The sequence below is a fragment of the Orcinus orca genome, chromosome 17, assembly GCF_937001465.1.
Source record: "Orcinus orca chromosome 17, mOrcOrc1.1, whole genome shotgun sequence".
Taxonomy (NCBI): Eukaryota; Metazoa; Chordata; class Mammalia; order Artiodactyla; family Delphinidae; genus Orcinus; species Orcinus orca.
In genome coordinates this window covers 87,263,464-87,286,300 of record NC_064575.1, presented here as the reverse complement: position 1 = coordinate 87,286,300, position 22,837 = coordinate 87,263,464, and the positions used below count along the sequence as shown (strand labels likewise).

Below are 22,837 nucleotides of genomic sequence, written 5' to 3'. Positions count from 1 at the left end.
CGGGAAGATGGCGGAGAGGCCGGCGCTGTGGCCCCTGCCCGGTCTCCTGGAGGTCCCCGGCCCGGCCCGCGAGGATACGGGTCCTTGGCGACTGAGGAGGCGGGCGGTGCCGCGACCGGGCCGGGGAGGGGCGGGTTCTGTGTGTAGAGGTCCGGCTGGGGGGGCGGCGCAGGGGCGCGAGGGGCCCAGGCCTCGCGGGGCCAGGGTGTGTGGTGGGTGTGGGGTCAGGCCTAGGGGTGAAGGTGGGTGAGAGTGTGCCCGGCCCGGGGTGCGGGTCGGTGAGTGTGCCGGCCCTGGGGTGTGAGCGTGCCCGGCCTAGGGTGGGCGTGAGTGGAGTGCCGGGCCTGAGCGCGTGGTGTCGGCGCGGTTCGGGTGCGCAGTCGGGGAGGTGAAGGGCCGGGGAGTCGGGACGCGCGTGTCCGGGTGCGGGCCGTGGCCTCCGGCCCCGCCGATCTGGCCTCTGCAGGGAGGCGGGCTGGGGCGTCCCCTACTTCCCTCCCGGTCGCCCTCCCGGTCGCCCTCCCGGAGCTGGAATTCCCGCGGTGGCTCCCTGGTTGCGGGATTGGTGTGGGTGGAGGCAGTGTTCCGCGCGAGGGCCGAGATAGAGGCAGGCTGTGCGCATCTTGGGGGTCAGGACGTCTTTTATTTTAAAACGTGCAGCTGGCGGGGAGGCCGCCGCAGCTGTGGGTGTGTTACATGCTGCTCCCACCAGCAGCTGCTGTGGGCGCTGCGCAGCCTTCAGCAGCAAAAATGCGGCGTCCCTCACCCGCTTCGTTGTCCTAGGGTTTAACCAAACCTCCTGTGACCTTTACAGAAACCTACAGTTGCAAGGCTTCTTGTTCCTCCCCTGGTGCAGACAATAGGAGGTTTGTCTTTGAAGCCAGCGAGGGGAATTGCACCCTGTACATCCTGGGTGCCTCTGTAAACAGCAGGTGGTTCCCGGTCAGCGGCTCCCCTTTCACAGTGAGCAAGGTGTGTTTCTCCTCGTTGGGGGAGGGGAAGGAGATTTGATAGGGGTGAATGTGAAGCAAGGAGACTCATTCCATAAAGCAGCTTGGCGCGGACTGTGTGCCTCGCGCGCTGGCTTGGGAATGAGCAGGGCCCTGGGTCTCTCTGCCTGCACTTTGTCTAGTCAGCTGTCTGGAGAGGCTGGAGAACAGGGGGGAGAAGAGGGCGGCTTCTGGAGCCAGACTGCTTGCCTTTGAGTCATGACTCTTCTGTTTACTGGCTTTGTACTCTGCCTTTGGTTCCTCATGTGTAAAATGGGAGCACCAATAATATTGGGCTCCCTGGGTGGTTGTGGGGACTCGGTGAATTCATTGTGCCTTGTTGTCAGTGTTGAGAAAAGTCAGGAGTTGTTATCGCTGCCAAGATCTGGTTTCCAGGGTGCACTCACTGGGTCGGCTGTTTCGTCTTAGTTTAACACTAACTTGAGGTCTGTGGCTCTCTTTTCTTGTGCAAGCTGGGGTCATATTTGGAGAAACAAGTCTTTATAAAGGTAAACGAGGAACAAATCTCATGTACTTAGATAAATTATCATATAGAACTGTTTTTAAAAATCTTTTTAGAAGAAGAAAGCTTCTAATGAACCAGTCTAGAATCCTGCAGTACTTATTGTCCTGGGAGGTAGATAGGATTGTTGTTGACAGAAATGAGATGTCGAGCAGTTCTTGGGTAATTCTCTACTTGAATTAAACTATCAAAGCCATTGTTGTTATACTTTTTTCTTTTTAATTAAATTAATTAATTAATTAATTTTGGCTGTGTTGTGTCCTTGTTGCCGCACGTGGGCTTTCTCTGGTTGCTAAGAGCGGGGTCTACTCTTCGTTGCATTGTGATGGCTTGTCTTGTTGTGGAGCACGGGCTCTAGGTACACAGGCTCAGTAGTTGTGGCACGTGGGCTCAGTAGTTGTGGCTCGCGGGCTCTAGAGCGCAGGCAGAGTAGTTGTGGCACACGGGTTCAGTTGCTCCGCGGCATGTGGGATCTTCCCAGACCAGGGCTCAAACCTGTGTCCCCTACATTGGCAGGCAGATTCTTAACCACTGTGCCACCAGGGAATCCCTGTTGTTATACTTCACAGTGTTATCCTTGTAACGGAAAAGATACTTTATTAACAAACTAAGTGACAGTGAGGGCATAAGCACCAGAAAATGAGGACTTGGCATTATCAGTGCTGTAACATTCTGTCTTGCTAAGCTGTTGGAAGGAATAACTTAACTTGCTTCAGAACAAAGTGGAAAAATTCGTCATGTTTCCCAAGGAGATGGTTCTCTTTCTCAGGTCTAGGAAGAGTATCTTAGCCTTACCCTAGATCACTTCATCTCATCCCCTTTATCTGTGTGACACTAAGACTAGCAGGGACCCCCCACACACACTTTAAGGAGAGTCTTTGGGCATTTGTGGAGTCTAAGGTTGAGAACATTTGATGTTCAGAGTGAATGGTAACGAAATAGCTTCTGTGAGCAAATTTTAAAATATCTAAAGATAGATTTAAAAACGTCCATCCCCGCCTTCTTTCCTGCATGTGTGCTGGTGTGGGCTGTCCTTGAACAATGTAATAACAGTGAATTCAGTGTGTTGTTAAGCCTCCACCTGGTTCTTTGTTGCTTTTGAAGAAAAATGTCCGTGTAAAGATGAAAAAATTAAAAAAATGTTTCACTAGGAGAACATTCTCATAGTGAAATATCTAGTTTTACTAGCAAGATAGCTTTGCTGTGCCTGTTCACTGACCCATGTGGCCATTTGTTGAGGGTCTTACACGCTCCCACTCAAAGTTGGCTCTGTGGGTCTCCTGTCTCAGGAGCTCAGCCTGGGTGTCGCAGCGCTGGGCCTGGCGACACCTGGCAGAGCTGGACTGGGCTGCCCTGCCTGGAGGTCTCTTCTCCTGTTATCCTTCTTGCTCCCCTGGTAAAGTCTGCACCCTCAGCTGTGGGCTGTCTCTGCTCCCTCCTATGCCTGCCTCACCGTGCCTCCCATCAGCCTCTGGGACTCGCCCTTGATGTCACCTGGCAGCTCTGGCCTGCTCCCCGCGGTTGTTTCTGACCCTGACTGCTGTCCTGCAGCCACACTGTTTCACCCTGCTGAGAAGAGCCTCCTCCCTTGGGCCTGCAGCCTTAGCTCACTCCTGCTTCTGCTGTGCTCACGCCTCAGCCTTCCAAACACTGCGCCAGACGAGGGTCTCTAAGCTACAGCCACTGACAGGCCCTTGGCCTGTCTTTGTAAATAAAGTTTTATTGCAACACAGCCACCCTGGTTTATTTTTGTATCATCTGTGGCTTTACGCGGGCCTCTCACTGTTGTGGCCTCTCCCGTTGCGGAGCACAGGCTCCGGACGCGCAGGCTCATCGGCCATGGCTCACGGGCCCAGCCGCTCCGCCGCATGTGGGATCCTCCCGGACCAGGGCACGAACCCATGTCCCCTGCATCGGCAGGCGGACTCTCAACGACTGCGCCACCAGGGAAGTCCTCATCTGTGGCTTTTTTGGCAGACTTGACTAGTTGCAACAGAGACTTCATGGCCCACAACACCTAAACTGTTTCCTGTCTGGCCCATTTTCAGAAAAAGTTTGCTCTAGAAGTTCAGAGGGAGAAGGACTGCAGGGGGGGGCTTCAAGGAAGAGGTGGTCTTTGAGCTGAACCTCAGCAGGAGGTGAGTGGGGGAAGGATGGAGGACACTGCAGCACTACAGACAGAAAGGGTTTCAGGTCTTGGGAGTAAAGGCAAGAGGTGGCTCATGTGTGGTTTGTGGGGTTAGAAGTTTGTATAAGGAATAAGAGGAAATAAGGGTTATAACGTGAAGATCTTTGAACTTAGGTGAAGGACTTTAGATTTCAGTTCTCTGGCTATGGGGAGCCACTTCAGGTCTGTGAGTAGGGGAAGTCCTGATAAAATGGGTTAGGAACGTGTACCTGGCCGTGATGCGTAGGATGGGTTGGGGAAGGAAGAAATCAGGGAGTTTATTGGGCAGCTTTCTCTAGAAAGACTGCAGTAACAAGTCAGAGGTTTATTTCTAGCTCACATTTCATTTGCTTGAGGCTCTTTTCTGAGAGTCTTCATTGCTGGATCGGGGACGTGCCCTTGTTTGGGACACGCTATTCTTATGGCAAGAGAGTGGCAGAGACTCAGCCTCTCTTTGAGCTTCAGCTTAGAACCGGAGACTCAAGTTCTGTGGCCAAAGCAGGTCTCCTGGCCCAGCCCCGGGAGAGGAGATACGTCCCACGGCCAGGGGCAGGCTGTAGGATGGACAGCCCTCTTACAGGGAGGGTGGCCAAATAACCAGAGCCAATGCTAGGACCACCCCAAGGGAGCAGACAAGTGCCAGCCGCACTTCTTCCCTTAGCCGCCTGCGCGGAAGCCCTGCAGGCGTCTCAGGCCTTGCCTCCTGCCTCACTTCTAGCCTTGGCCGCCTGGTGCTCTGGGCCCATCATGTGCTAGGTTCTTCCCCCGCATGCTGCTGCTCCCTGCCTTGCTCGTCGTACCTTCCACGTAGTTAATGAATCCCCCTTCCTCTGGCAGCAGGGCCAGCTGCCAGGCGGGGCCTGTGCCTGTCTCGTCCGCACTGTGGCGGTGCCTCCTGGCTGGACCCCCTCACCTCTATCTTCCACGCAGCTGCTCAGGGCATGTGTGCAGGTCAGTGTTCTCATCCAGCGGTGGTTCATCTGGAGACATTTGCGGTCGTCCCAACTGGGAGCAGGTGCAGCGGCAGCGAATGTGTGGAGGCCATCCCGTGCCACCCAGGATGCTCCGCGGCCGAGGAGCAGGCCCCGGGCATGTGTGCCAGTCGTGCTGCTGCTCTGCCCTCCTCCCCGGCTCGCCGTGCCCCCTGGACTGCTGTCCGTGGCCCAGCGTGCCCCGACTCGCACCCAGCGCTCCGGCGACTCTGGCTGAGCACCGCCAGGCCCAGCCCTGCTCCGCATTCTCTCTTCTCCTCACACAAGCAGGGCTCGGGTGGCTCCTTAGGCCCTCACTGGGGCCTGCCTGGGGCCTGATCTGTCCCCATGCCAGGCACGCTCTGCACAGCCTCCAGTTGTCCGCCTCTGCACAGGGAGTCCTCGAGGGCAGCAGACTCAGTGCCTCGTGTAGCATTTCCTTTGTGTCTTAACATCAGCAGGGATGGACGCCTTTGGGTGGGAGTCACCGTTGTGCTTCCCAGGTTGACACAGCAGTGGCTGCTTCCAGCTACCTGAGGCCTCTCATCTCTTGCTTTCCTAAGTGTAAATGTTTTAATTCTCATAGATTCTTTTCATTTTTGCTCCTTAAAAGGTTAAAAAATTTTGTACTACGTAACATCTTCAGGGTTTGAAGGCACAGAGGGTGCACAGTGTAGCTGTCTGTTGCCTCCATCCCTTCTCTGCCCCCAGAAGCCTGGTCCCCTGGAGGCACCCACTCCATCTCCTTCTAGAGATACTTTGTTGTAACTATGCACGCAAACATGTATATGTCTTCTTTTTTTCCCGCTCTTTTCTTTAAAAAATTTTTCGTAACCTCGCCTTTTTAACTAAATGTGTTTGGGTTTGGGAAGTCACTCCATATCAGTACATTTTCCAGTTCATTCTTTTTCATGACTACATCGTGTCTGGCTGTGTGGAGGTGCTATAATTTATCTAACCAGCCCCTGCTGGTGAACATCATATTTTGCGCAGTTAAAATCAGGCTGCAGGCACAGCATTGTGGACATGTGCACGTGTGCCTGTGGGGCCCATCCCTAGAAGTGACATCTCTTTGTTTAATCACTGTTGATTCTGTTAGATCAGGTTTTGCTTTTGTTTCTTAATGTCTTTAACTGTACTTTCTGTGGTCATTTATTTCTCCCAGTTATCTGTCTGTATTTTAAATAATATAGGATGGTCAGATTAGGTGAGTTTCTCAGTTGGAAATTGGCTCACCTTTCATGTGTTCTTATAGGTAGGAGTGACTAGGAAAACATATGCACACAAAAACTTGTACACAGAAGTTCACAGTAGCATCATTCATAATAGCCAAAAAGGGGAGACAACCAAAATGTCCATCAACAGACGAATGGGCAAACAAAGTGTGTTCTGTCCATACAGTGGAATATTATTTGGGAATAAAAAGAAAGGAAGTACTGATTCATGCTACAATGTGGATGAATCTTGGAACATGATGCTGAATGAAAGAAGCCAGACACAAAGGTCTGGCTTTGTACGGTTCCATTGATATGAAATGCCCCAAACAGGCAAACCCATAGGGACAGAAAGTAGATTAGTGGTTGCCAGGGGCTGGGAAATGACAGCTAAGGCGTATGGGGTTTCTTTTTGGGTAATGAAAATATTCTAAACTTGACTGTGGTGAAGGCTGTGCCTATCTGTGAATATACTGAAATATTCTAAAATTGTATGCTTTAAATGGGTGAATTGTATGGTATGTGAATTACATCTCAATAAAGCTGTTAAAAATAAGAGTGATTAGGATTTTTAAGGAGGGAGCGTTCCAAGGGGGGGCCCAAGGCCTTAGAGTTGACTCTGTCCTGGGCTTGTGGTGAGAAGTCCAGTGGGCAGCACGGTGACGCCCGGATCGGCCTTTGAGATACTGGGTATAGTGGACACAGCACTGTTCCCACTGCGGAAGACTTGAGTTCAGCCTTGACTCAGTCCCCGAGGAGTGTGGTCCATCACCGGTAAGTCGATCAAATCGCTTAACAGCCGAGCCTCGGCTCATATCTGCGGATTAGATTATATCTGTCCCATGTCTTCTCAGGGTGTGTCGTGAGGCTGAAGTGTGACTGAATTTCAGAGGACTCTGTAAATTACTGAGTGTCATACGTGTATAGGGTTCTAAAAACGTAATTTCAACACCAAGAGGCCAAGTCAGCAGAGCACGTTTTCTGTCCTTTTGCAGACTGGTTGACCCGAGTGTAGCCGGCTGCATTGTGAACAGAACCATGCGTGGCCCCAGGGTGCTGGGCTCAGGCCTGGGAGCCCCTCATCTGGCCCCCACTACTCGAGCCTATTTTCCTCCTTCGCTGCACTCCTCTGTCTGTCCTGCTGCTTCTCTCGGTCCTTCCTAAAGTTCCTGGAGGCCCAGCACGAACCAGAGATGTGGGTGCTTCCTTCCTGTGTGGAGCTGCACAGGAATGTCATCCTGAGACACTGCTGGTGGTTCTGTTACAGTCCCTTCAGCTGCTTCCTGGGACTTCTCCGGTGGCAGCATGTGCTTCCTAGCCATTGGGATTGTGTGAAGCATGTATAGTACAGATTTCCCAGCCGACAGACTTCAGGTTGTTTGTGCATCCGATTGCACGTGTCGTGGCAGCTTCTGGACTCTAGATACTGTTTTTCTATTTAATTTTGGTGGTGTTGGCCTTTTATTTTGTATTCAGAATTCAGCCATACTATGAGGATTCCTACTTCTTCTGACTCTGAGAAGCCCAAGAAGTAGCCTCTGGTTCCCAAAACCTGGGAGGGGGTAAACTGTGGGTCCCGGAGACCCTCATTTGCAGGGATGTGCAGAAAGCCCAGCGGCCGGCCGCCAAGGGACAGTGTGGGCCTTCCTGCCTGAGGCCACTGGGGCCCAGGATGGTGTTGCTCAGGGCTGGAGCCTTCTCTGTTGGTTTGGCAGGATTTTTTTTCTTTTTTTTTTTTGCGGTACGCGGGCCTCTCACCGCCGCGGCCCCTCCCGTTGCAGAGCACAGACTCCGGACGTGCAGGCCCAGTGGCCATGACCCACGGGCCCAGCCGCTCTGTGGCATGTGGAATCCTCCCGGACCGGGGCACAAACCCGTGTCCCCTGCATCGGCAGGTGGACTCTCAACCACTGCGTCACCAGGGAAGCCCTAATTTTTTATTTTATATTATAGTTGATTTACAACGCTGTGTTAGTTTCAGGTGTACAGCTAAGTGATTCAGTTATACATCTACATATATCCTTTATTATTATTTTTTAATAAATTTATTTATTTATTTTTGGCTGTGTTGGGTCTTCGTTGCTGCGTGCGGGCTTTCTCTAGTTGCAGCGAGTGGGGGCTAGTCTTTGCTGCAGTGTGAGGGCTTCTCATTGCAGTAGCTTCTTTTGTTGCAGAGCATGGGCTCTAGTCATGTGGGCTTCAGTAGTTGTGGCACACGGGCTCAGTAGTTGTGGCTCGCGGGCTCTAGAGCGCAGGCTCAGTAGTTGTGGTGAACAGGCTTAGTTGCTCCGCGGCATGTGGGATCCTCCTGGACCAGGGCTGGAACCTGTGTCCCCTGCATTGGCAGGCGGATTCTTATCTACCGCGCCACCAGGAAGTCCCAGAAAGTTTAGCTAAATTTTTAATACTTTTTTTTTTGCGCGGTATGGGGGCCTCTCACTGTTGCGGCCTCTCCCATTGCGGAGCACAGGCTTCGGACGCGCAGGCTCAGCGGCCATGGCTCACGGGCCCAGCCGCTCCGTGGCATGTGGAATCTTCCCGGACCTGGGCATGAACCCGTGTCCCCTGCATCGGCAGGCGGACTTTCAACCACTGCGCTCCCAAGGAAGCCCAAATTTTTAATACTATTTTGTGGGATATTTATCTGCCCCAACAGGTATTTGTCAGGAAAACATTGGTTTTTTCCTGCAGTACTTCAGCATTTGTTGTTGTTGCTGCATCTGTCTTGAAGTGTCGCTTTGTACGTGTGCCATGAAAACTGCCTTCCCGCATTCACCCTTTGTGTGGAACTGAGCCGATCACAGGCGAAAAAACAGGCCGGCCGCAGCTTGTTTGGACTTGTCTGAGTTTAGCAAATCCTTGGCATCAGGGAGCCTCTAACAGGGCATAGAGCCTTTGATGTGCCTTGCAGCAGAAACAATTTTCAGTATTTTCTAAATAACACTTGTAATATATTCTATAAAGAGGAAGTGTTCACATATTTCTCACTCAACATTGGTAACCCATCCTGAAAAATCAGACATTCTACTTGAAAATAGAGTCTATTTTTCATCATGTTAAATGGGAAAATTTATTAACTCATTAAGTATCAATCAGTGTCCTAAAACATCTTTGAAACCCTGGTAAAGGACCTTCATATAAGAAATAGGCTATCATGTTAGAATGTAAAAAAGGGTTTCCTTGTTTTCCAGACAAGTGATACAAATTATCTGCTGTTGCTTTTCCTGTGGTAATGCCTAGAGCCTCTGCACATCCCGGCGACTCAGCAGCAGGTGCCCTGGTGACGCTTTTTTTTTTTTTTTAAATTTTTGTTGGAGTATACTTGCTTTACAATGTCGTGTTTTTTTCTGTTGAACAGCAAGGTGAATCAGCTATACATATACAGGTAGCCCCTTTTTTTTTTGGATTTCTTTCTCATTTAGGTCACCACAGAGTATTGAGTAGACTTCCCTGTGCTATACAGTAAGTTCTCATTAGTTATCTATTTTATACATAGTATCAATGTGTATATTTTCAGAGGTGCACGCAGCATGCTTCTCCCAAGTGAATTTCAAATCCAACCTGAGGTTTTTTCCCTGCATGTTGTTTTGAGGAAATTGTTGAGTTAGTTTTTTGACATAAATACAAATTTTACCCCTTTAATAACCAAAACTGAAATACATATTAGAATAATTATATGATTTATGAACTTAAAAATGTTTTATTGAAGTATAGTTGATTTACAGTGTGTAAATTTCGGCTGTACAGCCAAATGAGTCAGTTATACATATATATGTATTATATATATAGTCTATGAACTCTTAAACTATCAAAAACCAAAAGATATTCTACCAAAAAATTTTAACCAGGATGATTTCCATGGGGAAATACAAATGTGCCTGTATTTGTAATGTGGCTTAATGTTAATAGATGATGAGGTTAAGAAGTTATTTCTTCTCTATTTTGAAATAATTTGTATGGTGAAAATGAAATTTAAATTAATTTTAAAAATGTCTGGACTCCAACTCCCATTTTTCATGCTGAAGATAATTTTTTAAGGAAAGCTTCCTGGTTTTCAGGTAAGGATGGCAGATTGAACACATGTATACAGCTTCACTCTCTCCCAAACTCTCTCCCATTCTGCTAAATGAACAGGAAAGTGATGTTTAAAAAAGTCAAACTCACAAGGCTGAGTAAAGTGAGAGGGAGATGATAGCAATAAAGTTTTGGAAGCTGGGAGGCAGATGGATACGTCATAACTGACTTAGCAGATCTGAGAACGGCAGGTTCTGTGCTGGCAGTGAGGAGAGCTGAGAACTAATCCTGTTTGCACCACAGAATCATCAAAAGGCTCAAAATTTAGAGGCACCAGGGACCTTAAGGAAGTCAAAGAGAGAACCACAATGAAGAGCAGAAAACAAGAGGCTAACAGGAAGGGTCAGGAAGATTTGAGAGAGACCAAAGGGAATCTCCAGAAACAAATGACAGCTGAAACTTAAAAAGTAACCAACAGGCTAAATATTCGATTATAAGCAGTTGAAGAGAGGCTTTGTGAACGAGGTGAAAGGATTTTAATAAGAACAACAAAGAGTTAATGGAATGGAAAGTATGGTGGAGAAGGTGATTGAGGGGTGGAGGACAGAATGCAAGAGTTTCAGATACATTTGATGCCAGCCCCAAAAGCCAACTTAGAATGCAGAAGAGACAGTGTTGGAAGAGCTGTTGGCTGGAACTAATGACAGATGTGATGATGGAAAGATCGTTTATTTCAAACAGGATAAATAACGTCCATGTTGAGAAACGTCACAGCAACGCTCCAAAACACCAAAGACCAAGACAACGTTTAAAGCAACCAGAAGTAAGAGCTCTTCCAGGGTGCTAACGGGTCCTGCTTGCCGCTCCTCAGCGGTCCCGGCGCCAGGAGGACGGTGGGAGCGGCCGGAGACACTGGCCTCCTGCAGGGTAGCCTCCTGGAGCAGGGTGGAATGCTGTTTTCAGAGAAGCAAAGAATCATCAGGGAAAGCATGCGTTGCAAAATGGAATGGTTAACAAATGATGAACATATTTGCATGAAATAATTATATTTTGTAGGGTTCAGAGAGAGACTACACAGCAACAGCAGGGGTGCCAGATGCAGCAGAACCCAGGTTTGGGGTGGGAGAGCAGAGAAGAGCACTGACGTATGGGAACCCTGTCCAAGGGGCTCGACGCTCTGCAGCTCTCCGGACACATGGAAGCCTCGCAGGGCCTTCAGAGAGAAAGAGACAGAGAATTGAGCGTCCGAATGACTTTGCGCTTCTCAGTAGCAGTTCTGGAGTCTAGAGGTCTGGGAAGCAGTAAGTTCAGAATCTGATGGAAGGTGACCTCAAGTGTGGTGCTCCGCCCACGGACGCGCCCTGCCCTGCCGTCCTGGAAACGACCAAGATGCTCTTTACTGTGTGCGGTGAAGGGCGGCCCCTGGCCACGGCAGCGCCCAGCGATGGAGTGTGCCTCTGAGCGTGTTCCTCTTGCCGGGAGCGGGGCGAGGCTGAGCGCCTGCGTGTTTCCACCGTTCTCCGATGCAGTTGCCGCCCCAGCCGTTCAGGAGCCTTCGGGCATCAGCATTGCGGCACCTGCATTGCAGGCGACGTTAGGAGCGCTAGGGGCCAGGACCAGTTGCCTCCTGTGCTCTTCCCTCACCCCAGAGGCGGGAGCAGCTCGAGCCGCCCGGGTGACCTGCTCGCCAGTTTCACCCCTGTTTCCTTTACGTGTTCCCACCCCTTTCCCGGTACTACTGCTGATTCTTCACTCAAATTTGCTGGTGTTTGGGAGGTTTGGGGTTGGTGTGGTAGTAATGGGGACAGAAAAGTAACTTTATATTTTGGGTGAGGAACCAGGTGTTAGGCGAGGTGGGAGAGAGGGACCCAGGGCGGTGCTGTGGGTACCACGTGAGACAGGAGCAGGGTGGGACGGTGCCAGTGGGCTGGGCAGGTGGCGATGGGGAGGGTGGGTTCTGGGAGAGGCTGCAGTACTTGGCATCTTCCTAGGATAACCGGCCACCTTAGAAATAGGAGACTGGAAAGCTCAGCTAGGGAAATGGCAGTGGGCGGAGCAGCGCCGTCTTGATGCGATCAAGACTCAGGTGCCCGCAGCACTCCTTGAGTTGGTCGCTTGGTGTCTTTGGTCAGTTTGGGGACGTTCTCGGCCGACATCTTTTCGCATATTGCTTCTGCCCACTTGTCCACTCTGGCCACGGGAACACGCGTGGCACCCCTTCTCACGGTTTCCGTGTGTCTGTCTCTTCGGTTTTTCCACCCTTTTCCTCTCTAGTTGCGGTTGGACCATCTAGGCTCTTTTTCCAGCTCCCCGAGCTGCGTCTGCAGTGTCCATCTGTCCATGAACCCAACGGTGGAGCTCTCAGTTTCGGTTTCTGTGTTTTACACGTGAGCCCTTTCTGTGGATTCCACTTCTTTGGTCTTGTCGTCTGCTTTCATGAATCCACTGGTCACGGATGTTTAAAGTTAACGCCTTGTTGCAGAAGTCCCAGCGACACTGTGGGTCCGGCCCAGATGGACCCCTAGGGTGCTGCCAGCCATGCTGCCCCTCGCTGCCTGCCCGCCCGCCGCCTCAGCCAGATGCCCAGTCTCCGCACCTGCCCCCCGCCCCCCAGGTCCCCGGCGTAGGCTCCCTTCCCCCAGGGTCAGCCGGGGCCTTGGCCCCTTGGGTCCTGGCCTCCACGTAGGTTTCTTTAACCTTTTTGTAGATTTAGTTTCTGGTTTCCTCAGCCTGAGCTCTGCCTGCTGAATGCCCTTCCATCACTGGATGGAGAGTGTCAGGTGGGCATCTTGAAACAGAGGTGCATTGACCACTCAGGTCTTCTGTCCTGTGATGCCCCTGAAGTAGTGCCCAATGAGGCAGAGAAAACCGTGTGGCCGGTGGTGCAGAGGACTTGGGTCAGCGGGCGCCGAGGGGCCTGGTGATGTGTCGCGGCCCTGCAGCCTCTGTGTGGATTCCACCAGCTGCCTGGTCCCTTGCTCTCTCCTCAAGGCTTTTGCCATGGGAGTTGCAGCCCCTGTCTCGAGCCCCGTCTGCCCCAGCACAGGGGCTTGGCCACGTGATTTGTGCTGGTGCGGGGTGGTCCTGGAGCGGGAGCCCGAGCCTTCACCTGCTCTGGCTGTGTCATGACAACGTCCTGCCCGAGAGGCTCAGTTCCAAACCTCATTCTGGGAAGACCGCGGGCAGAGCCGTGCAAGCAGAGGAACACTGCTTAAGATCTGGGTTGTGGGTCCCTGTGCTGGACGTGGCCCCGACTGGTCTTCACAGTGTGGAACTGCTGCCCTTTACGTGTGGGCCAGAGTGGGAGCTGGCGCCTCAGTCCCAGTGGTGAAGGGCGGCGACTGCAGGAGGTCTGTCTAGCCCACGTTGGCACTTATGACTTTTACAACTAGTGCAATTTAAATGCTTCACATTTTGAATCATCCTATTAGCAGATGCTCCTGACGGTTGAACTCTGGCAGCTGTCACATCATCCAGAATAAACCCTTCTTTTATAACTGGCCAAACCCCCCTGTCCCACGTCTGCATGACCCTGGCAGTCTCGCCTCGGGCCGGGGGGCCGGCAGAGCTCGTGGGGTCACAGCCTCGCGGGGGCTCTCTGGTCGCTCACGTGGTGCTGTTGTCTTGGTAGCTGCAGGTCAGGATTCGGCGTGAGCTCGGAGCTGGGCAGAGCTGGGCAGAGCTGGGCATCCCTGGGACACTCGTGGGGGAGGCAGCGCTCAAGCCAGTGCCACAGGCTGGGCAGACTTCCTGGGGGCTCCCACCCCTCCTTGAGTTTGGAGCCTGTGCTTGGATGGTAAAGGGTGTGGGTGCAAATCGCCGACCATCCCTGGGCAGTAGGGCTTCACTTGGTCGGCACCTGCCCATCCATCTCCCAGAGGGACACGTGGAGGCTGGTGCGCACAGGGCAGTGCGGGTGCTGGGGAAGGTCCATGGGGACTGGATGCTGGAGGAGGTTCGGCCTCAAGTGGCAGCCACGGTGTGGTCTGGGAGCCGTGGGGTGCGTGTGAGCCCCGAAGGGTGAGTGCCCTGTGGAAATGTAGGATGGGCAGGGAGGTGCTTCACACCTGCTTTTGGTTATTAGAGGAGAAAGGAGGTTAAAAAAAAAAAAAGAATCCTAAGACTTGAGGTGAGCGTTCCAAATGCTGGTGGCACTTAGGACAGACTCGGGAGAAAGCCCGTGGGGCACCGTGGAGGTTCTCCCAGGGCTGTTTGAGAAGTAGTTGTGTACTTAGATCCTCTCCCTCGCTGCCTGGAGTTGACAACTGCCCCTCCCTGTCCCAGGAGGCGTGTGAAATCTTTCCTCCTGGGAGAGGAGGCAGAGGTCACGGGAGCGGGGACTCTGGCACCAGTGAGGATGCAGGTACCTGCCCAGGACTTTGGCGGCCAGGCCTTTCCCTCTGCACCAGCTTTTGGTGGGGAGAGTCCAGCCAGAGAGGCCTACTCTGGCGCCCGTCCAGTGGGCCAGTGTACAGCCCTGCCAGGCCCAGATTTGGAGCTGAGCTTCCAGAAGGAAGTAGAGAAGCATCCACGTCGCTGAAGTGAGAGGACTTACATTCCCAGGGAGCAGGCAGTGCTGTGCAGGAGGGGACGGGGCAGAGTGCGGGCGGGAGGGCAGAGTGAAAGGTGCAGTGAGTGAAGCGAACGTAGTCATGCAAAAGGAGAACAGAAGGACACGAACAGTAGGAAATAGAGAGACCAGTAGAGGCCACTGCAGCTGGTGCAGGAGCCTCAGCAGCACAGGATGGGGTGTGGAGCAGAGGGGCCCCGCGAGGGCCTGAGGGCAGGCTGGCCGGCAGGAGCAGGGGACCTCGGAGGCACCTCCAGACCTGACGCATGAACTCTGACCCAGCCAGACAGCCCATCAGCTGTCCAGGAAGGATAAAGGCGTTTTCAGACGCACGCATTTTCAAAACCTTAGCTCCCACCTGCCCTTTTTCAGGAAAAAGAAGAAACGGGAGCCAGGAAAAAGCTCTCGCAGAAGGGAAGGCGGTCCCAAAGCGGCGGTGCCCCGGGGCTGCCTGTGGGTGGAAGAGGCAGAGCACCGAGCCCACCCTGTGCCCACCAGCAGCCTCTGTTTGCCAGGACCCTGGGCTTGCCCTCAGCGGCTGGGCCGGAGGGTCCTGTTCGCTTTCCATATTAATCGGCTCCACTGCAGCGCCCCTGGAGGACGCCCCGCTCCACGTGTGCCGTCTGTGGGCTCCCCCAGCTCCGTGTACTGGCAGCTGAGTGCCTGGAGAGGCCAGGCCTGGTGAGGACAGGCGCCTAGGCTCCGGGGGGCGGTTGGAGAAGACGGTTCTTGCTTTCTGGACTCGCATTTGAAGTAGACAGGCTGCTCGTGTGAGTACGTCCAGAGTCTGGGTGTGAAGAGAGGTTGGTGGAGAGTGTGTCGAAGGTCTCCCGGGGCCGGGCCTGTCCCTGGGCACCGCACGCTGGGCCGGGACTCTGTGATGCCATCAGGAGCCTGTCAGCTCTGGCACGCGCCTCTCAGTAACAAGTGTTTTGGAGGTTTTCAGCTGAAACGAGGCCCCGTGACCCCACGTCAGCGGCAGCGCCCTCTGCCCACCTTTGTCGTGGTGCTTTCCTGCGGTGGTTCTCACAGCTTAAAAACGAACAAGACAGCTCTTGGCCTCTCCCCATGCTACCACCCCGCCTCCCTGTACCTGGCGCACCTGTGCCTGCTGTCCCTCCTCCCTGCTCCCCTGAGCCCGCCCCCACCGCCTGTCTCCGCAGGCTGCCAGCACCCTCTCCACGCGGGCTTCCTCGCCTCCTCCAGCCCTTACCTCTGTTGTCTCCGCTAGTTCGCTGTGCCCGTAAACACGCTGGGCAGGAAAGTGAAGTTCCTGTTGTGTGTGCTGATTTCTCCTAAGCTTGCATCCAAAACGTGGCCCTCGTCCCGACCCAGGTGCGTGTGGCCGACCACCTGCTTGACGCGCCGAGTCAGCGCCTGCTGGTGTGGCGGCTGCCCTGACGCTCTGTCTCTCTGCCTCTTGCACCCGTCATGCTGCCCTGGCTCGGCCTGTGCTGCCACCCAGGTTGCTACTCGTGCACCTGTCGAGCGATGTGTGGTGTGCGGTGAAGCGGGAAATCCGTCGCACGGGGCACCACAGCAGATGACACCCTGCTCTGAACGTGTAGAAAACTTCCAGTTTTCTAAGAAAAATCCCGAGGAGAGTGAACCGGCAGCTCTGGGGATCAGGGAAACAGTTGAGATCTCGAGGAGCACATGATCCATCCCATGTGCGCTGTTTAAAACCCCAGGGCCGACGGGGTCAGGAAGCGGCTGGTGGCTGAGGTTAGGCAGACACCAGAGAGGGCTGGCAGCGCGCTTACCTGCAGGTCAGCTCTGCTCGGGACAGCTGTGGGCCTGATTTTGTCCTCTGCTTGCTCTGTTGGTTATCCAGGGAGAGGTTTAAGTACTTCTGCTACGGCTGTGTCTGGGTCTCCTTTCGCTCGGGTGTCTGTGTGCCTGATGCTGCGTTGTCCTGTTTTGTCCTTTGGTGGCCCTTCGTGGTGGCGGAGTGACCATCTCTGGGCGTCGCTGTCTCCTCCGGGTGTGAGAACCGCTCTGAGTGTTCGCTGCCGCTTTCCTGTCATTCGGTCCCAGCCCTTCATGAGCCTCCCGCAGTGGCTTCACTCTGGACATTACGATGGCCACAGAGGAAGGAGCCACCCTGGACGCTGTCCACGTTGAGGTGACAGGCTGGGTGAGAGCCTGCATGCCCCCAGCCGCTCCGGAAGCGCCAGCTCTTTTGGGGGCGCAGCTTTCTGAGGACTTGGTGAATCCTCCTTACTTTCCTTCTGTACCGCGGCCTGGAGGGGCAGCCGGCTGCAACCAAGGCCCTTGGAGAAGGGGTGGGACTGGAGACTCCTTTCCACTGTGCCCTGGCCCCCTTCTCCCCCTTCCCTCTCTCTTCCCTGCCGCCTCATAACATCAGCAGGTGTGGGGGGCTAAATGGCCCCAGGAGGGCTGTTCTGATCACCAGTGCATCCCAGCTTTAGGACAAGGGATTCATATCCTCTCATTTGGACAGGTACTGAGAAGTACCTGCTTCAGGGGTGGCTGGATCCAGATGCCAGGTGGTCGTTTTCTTTTTTCCTATTATTTACTTCTGCCTCCTTTTTTTTTTTTTTTTTTTTTTTTGAGAAGCCTCTCCCTGTCGGGGACAAAGTGGCCCAGCAGCTGCAGGCCCCGAGCCCCATGCTGGCGCTTCCAGCAGGCAGGGCGTGTCTTCTCCTGTGATCCTCGGGGACGTTGCTTCTGCCCTGCACCCATCCCATGGGGTGGGGTGCAAGCGGGGCCTCCACTCAAACACCTGGAGGGGCACTTCCCTGGTGGTCCAGTGGCTAAGGCTCCACGCTCACAATGCAGGGGGCCTGGGTTCGATTCCTGGTCAGGGAGCTGGATCCCACATGGCTGCAACTAAGAGTTCATGTACTGCATACCGCAATGAAGATCCCACGTGCCACAACTAAGACCTGGCGCAGCCAAATAAATAAATAAATATTTAAAAAAAAATCTAATGACGTTAAAAAAAAAACACACACACCTGGAGAGCCCCAGGGAATGGGGCTCCTAGCAGACAGGAGGGAGAGAAGCATAGATGGACAGGCCGGCTCCTGTGGCACGTGCTGGGCCCAGCAGGAGCTTCGGAACGTGAGCTCAGACTTTGGCCTTTTAGAAACGGGACCTTGTTTTCTGTTCTGTAAGGTGTGGACGGACACAGCTGCCGCGTCCCCAGGTGTGCAAGAGGAAATGTGATGGTGTTTGTACAGCTCTTCCCAAGCGTTTTACTGTATACAGTAGGTGCTCAGTAAATGATGCCGCCAGGGCGAGGTCTGTGCCAGTTTAGATGCTGAAGCTGAGGCAGTTTTGTGGAGCAAGCGCGTTTTCACAGGTGGTCCGGGCAGTGTCCTGTCGCACTCAGGCCACCTGCTGAGTTGTGGGTTCCATGCTTCCTGCCCCCAGCCAGTCCTCTTCCTCATAGTTGCTTGTGTGGTGATTGCCCTTGTGCATACAGAAGGCTGTCTCTATCGTGACCTGCTCTCCCATGTGTGCTGCACAGGGAGTGCAGGTGCCCCCCGGAGCGCGGTGGGGTGGTGCGCAGGTGCAGACGGTGCCCTTGGGGTGACTGTGGCTCTAGGTTCCTTAGAGACGCCGCCGCAGCAGGCAGCTGCAGCCTCACCTGCTCGTAGCACATGATAGTCCTGCCAGCTTTCCAGTCCCTCCCCAAAAGGTCGCTTCTCAGCCGTGACCCCGAGGCCACTGGCCGTGGAAGCGGTGCGTATATCTTCCTTTTCCCCATGAGCTGTGACCACGGATGACTGCTGGGGCGGGGCCTTCTCACTCCCTGACTCACTGCCGTATCTCATGGGTGGGGCTGTGACTGAGCAGCTGGGCCTTTGACCTTTGTTGGGAGCTCTGACTTTCATGCCCTGGTGTGGGGTCAGTTTTCAGAGATGTTCCAAGGATGGTCCCCTGAGATGAAGCCTGGTTAGCTGTGCTGGCTCTTCCTTCTCACAGATGTGCGGCCCCCCACCCCACCGTGCGGTGGGCCGGCCCGTCAGGCCTGCTTCTGGAGGTGCCTTCTGCCCACACCCCAGAGCCGCACCAGCTCTCCCTCAGGTCAGGGTGTCTTGTCCATTCTTGACCTTCACAGTTCCACATCCTTGTGCTTGAATGTATCTGGATCTGTAAAAATCTGGTCTGACAGTCTTTGTCTTAGCTAGACTGCTGGTCCATTTATGTTTATGAAAATTATTATATTTGAATTTATTTTTACGGTCTTATTTCACACTTTATTTGTCCTGTTATTTGCGGACAGATTACTTTTTTCCTCCTTTCTTAACTTCTATTTTATTTTATTATTTATTTATTTATTTTTTGGCTGCATTGGGTCTTCGTTGCTGCACGTGGGCTTTATCTAGTTGTGGCGAGCAGGGGCTACTCTTTGTTGTGGTGCGCGGGCTTCTCATTGCGGTGGCTTCTCTTGCTGAGGAGCGTGGGCTCTAGGCATGTGGGCTTCAGTAGTTGTGGCACGCGGGCTCAGTAGTTGCGGCTCGCGGGCTCTAGAGCTCAGGCTCAGTAGTTGTGGCGCATGGGCTTAGTTGCTCCGTGGCATGTGGGATCTTCCCAGACCAGGGCTCGAACCGATGTCCCCTGCACTGGCAGGTGGATTCTTAAATACTGCGCCACCAGGGAAGCCCTTAACTTCTTTTGGGTTGATCTTTTTTTATTTCTTTTTCTCTCCTCAACTAGATTGGAATTCATTCACTTGGCTTCCATAGTGGCTGCCCTGGATATTTTAACACACAGAATTCATTTATCAAAATCTAAATTAATTGATATTTTTACTCTCCTCCAAACAATTCAGTGCTCTTAGAACACTGTGCGTCTGTTTAGTTCCATCCCAGGTGTGGGCTGACCTCTCCCTCTCCCCCTGCAGCTCCTGCTTCCTCAGGGTGGGAGGGCTGTGTTTCCTAGTGGCCCTCATTTACCTGATGCCTTCGGGGCCTCAGCCTTGGGGGTGTCTCCGAGAGAGTCCACACCTGGGCACATCCAAGGCTTTCTGTTCACTCGCCTGCCTCTTCTAACAGTACAAATGCTCAAGATCAGCCAGGCCCTCAGATGCAGACAGCAGAGGGGTGCCTTGATTTCCCCTGTTGCCGATTTTACTTAGCTTTTGCCCTCTGAGGTTCCGAACTTTCTTCCTATCTCATCAATGGGTTAAAAATTTTTTTCAGTAGTTTAAAACTGTCATAATAGTGTGTTTGTTCTCTCTTAAGAGGGTTGGTCAAAGCTGTCTGTTTCATTATTGTGGCAGAAATGGCAGTGTTCTCTGAAGTCTTTACTCCCAGTAGGTCCTGGGGCAAGCCTCCTGTGTGTGTGTTGGTGGGGGGCGTGTCCCCTGCATGACGGGTCCCAGCTCTCCCAGTGGCCTGGCAGGCTTGGCCCTGCCAGGAAGGCACCGTCTCTTCTGCTACTGGAACTTGGCAGAAAGGAGTCTCTGACAGTCTGAGCTGATGAAACGTTCCTCATGTTTATCAGTGGTTTTCTGGAACCTTCAGCGAGGAACTGGATGGGACATCCCCCTCCGCCCCCCCAGGAAGGCGAAGCCCCCTCAGACGCTGTCTGACAGCAGGGCTTGCCCCAGGCCTTCTGCACAGGGCCCTGTGGGACCCGTGGGGTCTGTTACTGTGACTGCCGGCACCACCTGCAGGTGTGCAGGGGCCCAGATCCATGTTTCCTGATGGTTTTCCGTCACATAGATAAAAGGTTTCCACTTTGTTTTCCTTTCCTCTGTGTCTGGTTAATATTTTGTCGCACACTTGGGGTGAGTCCTGACAAAGCCTGTGGTCACCCAGTGCCTCCACCCCCCGGGCCTGAGAGCTATGAGAATGACTGGGAACCACGCATCACCCGCCCCCCTGCTCCGCTCCCTCCTCCTTGCTTGCTGGGTCGTGGGAGGGAGGTGTTGCTGTTACTTCTGTGGTGGAAACCACATTTTACTCCTGTTTCTGAGACGTGACCTTGCCGACCTTGGGACTCCTTGTGGGTCAGCATCTCTGGGTTTCACCGTTGACCCTGTGGACGCAGCCCCCTCCTCCGCTGCTGCCTGAGAAGGGCTCCACCTCCTGGCTGGGCCACCTCTTTGCTGGGCTGTGTTCAGCTGCGTGGTCTGTCTGCTGGTGGGAATTGGCCAGCTTTGCATTCCAGAAATATCTGCTGGCCTTTCAGCCTTGGGGGCGGGGAGGTCCTCAGGGAGGCAGTCGGCTTATGGGAGCGACTCAGGCCATGGCAGGCGGGACCACAAGGTCTTGCAGGTTGGCTGGCCCCTACCACCTTGCGTGGAGGTGGGGAGGACAGCAGGCCGGGGTGGGCAGGGCAGGGCTGGGCGGCCTCCTAGAGGCGGCTCCTGTCTGTCTGGACACACCAGTGGGTGGAGGGTGCCGTTCAGTGTCCCAGTGCCCAGCCCTGCCCGCCAAGGGTACCGCCAGTGGCTGTGGGCTGCAGGGGTCTTGGGATGTCCTGCCCTTGCCGTGGCCCCTTCCCTGCCCTTGCCGTCTCAGCGCCCCGGGGGAGTGGGGTGCAGCACGGAGGCGGGCGTCCCGGGCCCCAATCAGGCCTCAGGCTGTCGCTCCGGCGGGCGGTGGGCGCCGTGCTCACACGTGTTCACACGCTCGCGAGGCGCACACCCCGCTCCACGCAGGCGGCACCGGGCAGAGCGTCCCCCTCGGCCCCCGGCCTGCAGGTTGCAGCTTCCTGGGGCTCGTGCTCCAAGCAGACCCCATCAGGAGCCGGCACAGAGTGTTTCTGTTCCAGAACTCGCGTAGGAAGTTGGAATCAAGAACCTTCTCGCCCACGTGTGACCGGAGCGTTCCTGCAGTGGGGGTGGGGAGGAGCGAGCAGCGGTCCGGTCCAGCTGCCCCTACGCAGCTCCGGCCTCAGCACCGGCCCGGGTCTGTGACAAGGACAAGCCGACCTGCCTGCGCAGCGGGGGAAGGGTGCCGAGCGACCACGTGGTGAGGTCGGTGGGCGGTGCGGCTGCTGAGAGCTCGGCAGCACCCGGCAAAGGGCAGCCGTCGTCACAGCCCAGTGAACTGTTTGTGAGTTTTTCGGTGTCTTTACTTCCCCTTGCGCCAGGTGCTCTTCAGGAGGCGGGGCTGCGGAGACCAGGTGCCGGGTCCAGGGGCTCCTCGTCCTCTTGAGCTAGGGCAGCCGGGGCGGAGCCGGCCCCCGGCTCACCGACGGGGGCGTGGGGCGCCGGGGGCCTTTGAGGGGCCTTGGTGGGGAGGGTATCCCTCCTGCGGTGACTTTCAAGGGAGCAGACCTCCTTCAGGTGAGGGGTGTGCATGGAGCATTTTGGGGAGCCGGCCAGGACAGGGTGAGGGCGGCCCAGATCCGTGAGTGGGGAAGGCCCGAAGCGCGACACTGCGCGGAAGAGCAGCACAGGGAAACGCCAGGCGGCCGCGTCTCCACACTCAGAGCCACGGGAAGCCTGACCACCTGCCCCGGCGCCACCTTCGCCCGCCGGGCGGGTGAGAAGCGCCCTAGGAAACCCCCGAGTCCTGGGCAGACGGCCTGTCGCCGCTCTTCTCTGTGCTTTCAGCCGTCCCACAGCGTTCTCAGGAGTTTCGTTTTCCTCAGGGACCCTCTGTCTTCTCCTGGGCGGGGGTGGGGTGGGCGGGGCTGCGCGCGGTGCCACGTGGCCCCTGGAGTGAGTGTGAGAAGCGTCCTCGCTTCCGCCGACTTCCCTTTGAAGGAGGCAGGCCTGTCACTGCAGCGAGTGCTGCTGCGTCACGGAGCAGAGGGCTGGCTGCTGGGGTGGGAATGAGCAGAAGGCACAAGGAGGTTTGAGTAATAAGGAAACATCCTCTGCCTCGAAGCGCCGCTGCTCCTCCTTCGTGGAGGCCCCGTCTCTGTCCTGCACCCCCGCCCCCTCGCCAAAGCCCCCGCATCATCTTTTGGGGCCGAGGCGGCTGGGGGCTCAGCCTGGAGGGGTCGGGACTGGCTGCCCCGTGGGCGCTGGAGGTGACAGGAGGGCTGGCGTTGGCGTCGTGCAGAACGACAGGCCTGTCACGCCGTCCTCCTCTGGGCGCCAGGGCGCTGTGCGCCTGGAAGGTTTGGGGAACCCGAACAGTTCGCTGGTGTTGGGCTGTTCCTGTCACAGGCCAGCTTGTGTCCCCGACCTTGGCTCGTGAACGTGTGATAGAGATTTTGTTCTCTCTAAACGGTCCTGCGGGGGCTCCGGTGCGGTTTTGTTGGTGAGGAAAGCCCAAGAAGGTGAGGGCTTGGGGACGCACACCGCGGGTGAGCAGAGGGGTCTGTGTGTCCTGATTGCCTGTCATGCAACCCCGAGGCCGGACAGAAGCCACGTGCTGTCCCCAGAGTGGCAGCTTTCCGAGAGCTTGCAGGGCAGCTCCAGCCTCCGAGATTCACTTTACGTTGCGTCCAGTTG

General features: G+C 54.7%; 1 protein-coding gene across 23 annotated transcripts in view; it reads left to right on the top strand.

Annotated features, from left to right (window-relative positions):
* Window positions 1-22,837, top strand: part of ARHGAP39 (Rho GTPase activating protein 39) — a 74,062-nt gene that overhangs the window by 214 nt on the left and 51,011 nt on the right. For 2 of the 23 annotated variants that reach the window (XM_049700633.1, XM_049700632.1), the window contains exon 1: window positions 981-6,638. The exons of the other annotated variants lie outside the window; for them this stretch is intronic. The gene's annotated coding sequence lies outside the window, so the exon portion shown is untranslated. Of the gene's footprint in view, window positions 1-980; window positions 6,639-22,837 lie in introns of those variants that run through there. 23 annotated transcript variants of the gene reach the window in all.